General features: G+C 35.9%; 1 non-coding gene across 1 annotated transcript; it reads right to left on the bottom strand.

The window, feature by feature from the left end:
* Positions 1–285: 285 nt before the first annotated feature.
* Positions 286–359, bottom strand: TRNAT-CGU (transfer RNA threonine (anticodon CGU)). The gene has a single exon. It is a non-coding gene; the product is annotated as a tRNA-Thr (tRNA).
* Between the last annotated feature and the right edge of the window lie 7,418 nt (positions 360–7,777).

Genomic DNA, 7,777 nt, shown 5'->3' with positions numbered 1-7,777 from the left:
AAATAAAAAAAACACGTTTGTTTCAAGGTAAAATCACATTACAGTGAATGAACCCCGAACTTTAGCTTTGTAAGTCCGTAAACTCAACACTAATTTGTCGGGAAATAATTAAGGACTAATAACTTTTCTCATGACGTGTGTGTATTCTTTTTCAGCAAAGCCACATCGGGCGATCTGTTGAGCCCACCCCCCTCGAACCCCATGATTTTAGCTTTGTAAATCTCTAGACACTTACCGCTGCACCAGCGTGGGGCAAAAATGAAGTTAATTTGATAAGCCGTTTAAAGGCACCGGCGAGAATCGAACTCGCGATCTCCTGTTTACGAGACAGGCGCTTTAACCAACTAAGCCACGGCGCCGTTCTTCATTACCTCAACAACAGACTTTTTGCAAAAAACATTAAAATAATAGACCGTTAATTAATGACACGTTAATTGAGTTTCAAAGGTCTCTGAATTCGGCCCAGCATCACCCGGCTATTAACAAAACGTATGATTTTGAGTTAGCTTTGTAACATTGCTTTTAACGAAAACTCAACCTAATACAGTGATAATATAGTTATAAGTGACATATGAACGTTGTGTCATTTTAAAAAATTTTAATGACTTTTGTCAGATAAAAATGAGTTTATGTCATTGCTAATATTTTTGGTATAAACCTTTTTATTTTACACAAGTATGAAACTTAGGTAAGTATAATCAAACTCGTGTTTTTATTACGTTATTAGTTATGAATTAGTAAATATTAAACGTGAAGTCGTTACAATGTGATGGTCAATCCCACTATTCGTTGATAAAGGAGTAGCCTAAGAGTTGGCGGTGGATGATGATGACTAGCTACCTTCCCTCTAAATTAGGGACGGCTAGCGCAGATAGTCCTCGTGTAGCTTTGCGCGAAATTCAGAAACAAATAAACATTTGAATTCGATCAGCCCTACTATACAATTTACTTTAGAAGTTGAAGATGAAGGTTTTTTAAACATTTTAGGTGTTAGTGTAAAAGGGTGCAGATAGCCTAATTTTTGTGCCATAGAACACCAAACAACCAACTGTAAAAAGAGAGAGGAGCTTTCGGTCTATGTACAGGAAGTCATTCTTAGTTACCATACCGCCACACGTGAGATCGTGCCATCGACAGTCACAAAAATGTCCTCAATTTCGTCTTTTGTTTACAGGGCTATTAATATTTCTTGATATTACGAGGATTAGATGTGAGAATTATCGTACTTAAAACAGATAGCTATTGATAGAAGACGTCAACCAAATATCAGAGATGTAATGTTCAATAAATAAATAAGATGAATAGCAAATATTAAAACAAACTTTAAATTTCTAGCTGTGCTAAATTACAAACAACAAAAAGGGAGGTAGGAAAAGAACATGTTTGTTCTTTGTTTCACTGTGGTCAATAAAAATAGGTAATGTCATCAGGTAAAATGTTAATTGCCAACTAACATTTCCTTTTCAATTCAAATTAAATTATATAATTAATGGTTTGAAACATAAAATTGAATTAAAGAATAAATGTGGTATATGAAAAAAATTCCATGTACTTGTGGTCTAAGTGATAACTGACAGACAAGCGGGAACTTAAAAGTTAAAATAAAATAGCATCAAAATGCGGTGGACAAATTTAAAAAGTGTGAATCGACTTTGGCGGAACATGTGGCAAATTCTTAACATGCTATTGTTTGTTTGTTTTGAATTTGGCACAAAGCTACATCAGGGCTATCAGCGCTAACCGTCCCTAAATTAGCAGTTTAAGATTAGCGGGTAGATAGCTAGCCATCACCACCCACCGCCAGTTCTTGGGCTACTCTTTTACCAACGAATAGTGGGATTGACCGTCACATTATAACACCTCCACGGCTGAAGGGGCGAGCATGTTTGGTGTGACGGGGATTCAAACCCGCGACCCTCGGATTGCGAGTCAAACGACTTATCCCAACTGGCCATGCCGGACCTAACCCATCTGGGCATACTGGACCTTTACAACGCTACAATCAGGAATTCCATTCCCTTCGGTGAATTCACCGTTTTTCCAGATGTGGCTTTGTTATAAGATAATACACAAATACAAGCTACGTAAATACCAAAACGTACGATTTTGGGTTAAGTTTGTAACATTGTTTTTAACGAAAACTCAGCCTAATACAATTATATGTGAGATATAAACGTTGCGTCATTAAAAAAAACCAAATGACCTTTGTCAGATCAAAATGAGTTTATGCTATTGTTAATATTTTTGGTATAAACCTCTTTATCAATGGATTTACACAAGTATGAAACTCAGGTAAGAATAATCAAACTCATGCTTTTTATTACATCATTAGTAATTAATTAATAAATACTAAACGTTTAATTACGTTACTTTCATGAGTTACATACAATGTTTTTGAATTTACATTATATTTTCTTTAACAATTATTATGAAAAGACTACTTACTACTTAGTAAAGTTTGATAAGATAACAATATTTTCATGCAAAATAATAACAATTAAAACTTGAAGTTGTTTACTTCTGTTGTTAAGTATAGAGCTACACAATGAGCTGTCTGTGCTGTGTTCACCACGGGTATTGAAACCTAATTTTTAGCGTTATAAGCCTGCAGACTTATCGCTGGGCTACTAAGGAGCAAAATGCAAAATCATTTTTCTGTATTCATTCACTCAGTATCTATGTTGTACGCAGTAAAGTGAAAGATAACAAAACACAATCATCATACAAACCACTGATCTTAGACCTAGCATGGCTTGGTGATTAGAGGTACTACTCACAAAACCAGCAGGTCACAAGTTCGAATCCTGCCACTAAATACATGTATGCTTGGTCTCTGAGGGTGTTACAATTCATCTCAATTTCGTTTTTCGTTGGTAAAAGTGTAGTCCAAGAGCAGACACAAGCATCATATATTCTCTTAAATTACTGTTGTAAATAACGCTTTGGCAAAGGCTTCGCATGTTGCATACTCATCCGTGTTTTGAGCTCTGGTGCTAAAACAGCGTATAGGTCTATTAAAGAAAGTATTCCTGAAAATTACAGAGGCCTGCGAATTTAAGCTTCGTAAAAGTTGTTTCGGTTTTGATGATGGATTTCCATAATTTAGTTACGCAAAGATGAAAAATAATTTTTATATATTTTTCTATCACATAAGGATTTTTTACAAATCGGGAAGAAAAAGCTCTTAGTTAGACCAAATTATTATTTATTTTACCACAATGAACATTTTGTATTATTATGTTTGGGTTCTAGAACGATCGATAAGACACTCATATATTTCTTGGTGTAGACTTTAAAGAGATCTCTGGCCAGTGGTTTTCAGCATCTCAAGCATAACAAAATGTGACCCGATTTCAATGAAAATTACTCACTTGTGTAAAAACACATATGAAGTTTTGTGAAAAATCGGTATTTGATGGAGAAAAATGGATTTCATTTTCGGATTCAGCTTACAGGAATTACGTGTAAAAATTTCAAAGCAATAAAACCATCACAGGTTTTATCTAAAGCTGTTATATTACTTGTATCATTTTTATTTATTAGTATCATTTTCACTAAGATGTAATATAACACAAACGTCCGGCATACGGCTCACTCTCCTACAGGACATACGTTATAAATATCACGAAAAAAAAATCTACGTTAAACAATTAAACATTTATTCTGTTTGTTTTACATCTGTACATACCAGTACTATGTTTATATGATTGTTTGTTTTCTTATAGCAAAGCCACATCGGGCTATCTGCTGAGCCCACCGAGGGGAATCCAGCCCCTGATTTCAATGTTGTGAATCCGTAAACTTACCTCTGTACTATCAGGGGTGGGGGGCTATTTATATAATCTCCTCTCATTGGTGGGTAGAGCATAGATAGCTATCGTGTAGCTTTCTACTTATAACAACCGAAATAAACCACAACAGCATTTTCAAATAATGTCACCACCTTGTTTGTTAATGACCACTACGATATTTCAAGTAGTCCACTGTATTTTAATTACTTTCAGTTGCAAAACCTCACGCATAACATTTATAACTCAGCAGCTCATTACTGTGACGTAAGCTGAATTATTTGTTTTTGTTCTCTTACGTTTTCAATACTTTCGTTTAACAAGTTTCATTAAAGCTAAAGAAAATCTCTTAAATGTTTTGTGGAGATGAAAAGGTCTTTATGTTTTTGGCCTAGTATCTCTCTCCCCACTCTTTGTGTTCCTCGTACGCCTCTTAATCTTCATTGAGGAATTTGCTAAAATTAATTCAAAATTACATTGGTATTTTTTTAAATCACATAATCGCGATAAAATTATGGACTGTTCTCAAGCAAAACACTAAAGTAACTTCAGTTGGTATGTCTTTTTTTTTTTCACCAACATTACTATTATTTATACAAACAAGTCAGTTTTCTTGTCTGCTTTTACCTTAATTGGACTGCTTTATTAATAAGCGTAGATGGAACCAATATGGGACGAGTAATCACGTTGCTAGTTTTGTCACCTCTTGGACTTCCAACCGATTTGGCATGGGTTGATGGTCAGTGCACTCAACTCGCAATATTAAAGTTGCGAGTTCGAATCCCGTCCTTGAACATGCCCGTTCTTTCAATTGTGAGGCCGTTATAATGTGTTTGTCAATTCCACTATTCGTTGGTAAAAAAGTAGTCCAATGGTTGGCAGTGAGTTGGGTTGACTATCTGTCTTTCGCTTTGTTTCTCACTTAAAAATTAGGAACGATAACCCTCGATTGGCTCAACGATAAGTTTGAGGGCCTAGAATGTTAAAAATATGGTTATGATATCAATAGTGGGCACAGTACAAATATCCCAAACACCAAAGAAACAAGTACCTTAATAAAATAGGCCCTGAAGCTTACTGCTGAGCTACAGTGGGCGTGGTTGAATAAAGAGTTTTATTTGTTTTTCTTGCGTCATTATTTAATTAAAAACCTAAAAAAATTAGTCACAGTATCGTAGTGCTCATCCACCAACGTAATCATTAAATAATGTTGAAATATACATGTTTTTGTTATTTCTAGTCTCCTTCTTTATTTAGGTTTGTGGTTAAAAGGCGTTGCCTCAAATGTCACAAACGCTTCTTTTCCACCATACTAACAAGTTTGATGATGAAAAGTTATAAACTGTGTCGTTCGCGATGATGAACGAAATCAGAAAAGCCATAAGTTTGTTTTAAAACTAAAACATTTTTAACTTAATTTAGGTATTGGATGCTAGAATATTACAAAATTAAAATTTAGTACGTATGCCACAACTCTAGGAATAAACTGATGTCTAAAATCAGACTTGTTTTTTCATATCAGGTTAATTTAATTATAGACAGTTTTGGAAATCAAATATCCAGCAAAGTGTAAAAAGCAGTAAAATAGCTTTTCAATGATAAGTTGGTGCTAGGACTTTCGGGCCTGGCATGGCCAAGCGCGTAAGGCGTGCGACTCGTAATCCGAGGGTCACGGGTTCGCGCCCGTCTCACGCCAAACATGCTCGCCCTCCCAGCCGTGGGGGCGTTATAATGTGACGGTCAATCCCACTATTCGGTGGTAAAAGAGTAGCCCAATAGTTGGCGGTAGATGGTGATGACTAGCTGCCTTCCCTCTAGTCTTACATTGCTAAATTAGGGACGGCTAGCACAGATAGCCCTCGAGTAGCTTTGTGCGAAATTCCAAAACAAACAAGCTAGGACTTTCGAGGAATACAACTCGATTCAACCCTTGCACAGAAATCATTTTGAAAGTAAGTTCTCCACTCCGTTTGAGTCAGGACTTTGGTGAATGTTTATTGTTTTTTTAAATAGGGTAATGTATCATCAAAAGACCTGTTTTGAGTGTTAAACTAGACAATATGCACGAGAATTTAATGTTTGCGTAAAAGTTGTGGTTGAGTCATGATAGGATTCCTCGTAAAAATAAGTGGTCAGAAAGAGAGGTCATCTAAAAATTTTATAGTCAACCCAAATGCAAGAGGAAATCCTCAATAGCCGCGGCACTTGCAATTCTTTTAGTTAGGATTAGAGTAGATTAATCTATGTTGAACAATTATTGTTTTTATGAATTACGAAAACTTCTAGACGTCACGAGCATGTTGCAAGTCAATATGTAATGGTTCTGAGCAAAACAGATTTGGTTTGTGAAGATTCTTCATCAACACCAAAACAATAATTTAGGAGTTCCATTACATTTCTCGGAGCAAGTGTGTGTGCGTGATTTCTTATAGCGAAGCCACATTGGGCTATCTGCTGAGTCTACAGAGGAGAATCGAACCCCTGTTTTTAGCGTTGTAAATCCCAAGAATTACCGCTGCACCAGCGGGGGGCTGTTTATATGATCTCCTTTCATTGATGGGCAGATCACGGATAGCTCGAAGCAAGAAATTGAACACTAAATTTAAAAAAGAATTATGAGAACTTTACCTAGTAGACTTTCTCTTGCTCAAAGTTGTCACTAAAACATACGTTTTAGGGATAACGAATTTTATATTTTGTTTGTTTGTTTACAATTAAGCACAAAACTACGCAATGGGCTATCTGTACTCTGTCCATCACGGGTATAAAAACTTGGGTTATGCCGGTGTGAGTCCGCAGACATACCGCTATGCCACTGGGAAGAGGAGGGGGTAAAGTTTTATGCATTTCACGAGTTTATAATTTTCAAACCTTCTATTCTAAATTTATACTTATATGAATAAGCGTTGTCTATTTAGTACGTAATCAAATGTTTTTCAGAAATATTTAACATCCTTACTTTACATTTATTTAAAATCTATCGTTCTGAAACAACACCTAAAAATTATATAAGTTAAAAACGAGTGCAGATGTTCAAAGTTTTACAAATGGTGATTTCTTTCGTTATCAGGTACAATAATTATGAAACATCGAACACATTGTTTAACTTACGTTTCCTTCTAGCTGGTTTATAGGAGCGGCCCTCCATGGCCAGGTGGTTAGGAAGGTCGACTCATAATCTGTGGGTCGACGGTTGGAATCCCGTCACACCAAGCATGCGCACTCTTTTAGTCGTGGGAGTGTCATAATGTGACGGTCAGTCCCACTATTCGTTGGTAAAAGAACAGCCCAAGAGTTGGGTGGCGATAACTAGTTGCCTTCCCTCTAATCTTTCACTGCTAAATTAGGGAGAGCTAGCGCAGATAGCCCTCGTGTAGCTTTATGTTGTTAACACAAGCTACGTATACAGTCTATACTTATTACCCTTCGTTCTGAGTGCTTATGTTTACACATACAAGTTTTGTATATTTTTATGTTTTTGTTATGCATTTTTTACCACAAAATGTGTTTTATTTTGAAAGCTCTATTAAGAGATGCTTTTGGTACCAAATCTGTTCAACATTTGTTAAAAGATGAAGCGGAAAAAATGTGCGCAGTGCATGCTAGGACTAAAAAAGAAATTTCCAAGCAAACGTTTTTTGGGGCCAGTAGAGAGCACTTCTTACGTGTTCATAAAAAGGTTAACAACAATACCAGTATTCCAGGTATCAGTACAAACTGAGATGTATACAGAACTGGAACTCGGATCTAATTTTGCACTTTTCATTTTCTACCAATGATATCGAAAATTAGCGTTTTTCAATGATGCATGCTTTGTTATCAGACTTCAATCCAAACATTAAAGAGTAATGACTGATTAGGAAAGTAATCAACCTGATTTTTACCTATATTTTGGGAATGTTGTGTACTCTAAGTTCACGTCAGTGTACAAGTCCTAATACGCTAGTAAACGCAACAAAGTGGAATTTAACGAAATATTTTAGGAGCGC

The sequence above is a fragment of the Tachypleus tridentatus genome, chromosome 7 (assembly GCF_004210375.1).
Source record: "Tachypleus tridentatus isolate NWPU-2018 chromosome 7, ASM421037v1, whole genome shotgun sequence".
Classification (NCBI taxonomy): Eukaryota; Metazoa; Arthropoda; class Merostomata; order Xiphosura; family Limulidae; genus Tachypleus; species Tachypleus tridentatus.
Note: the sequence above shows the minus strand (reverse complement) of the source record. Positions and strands in the feature narration are given on the sequence as shown.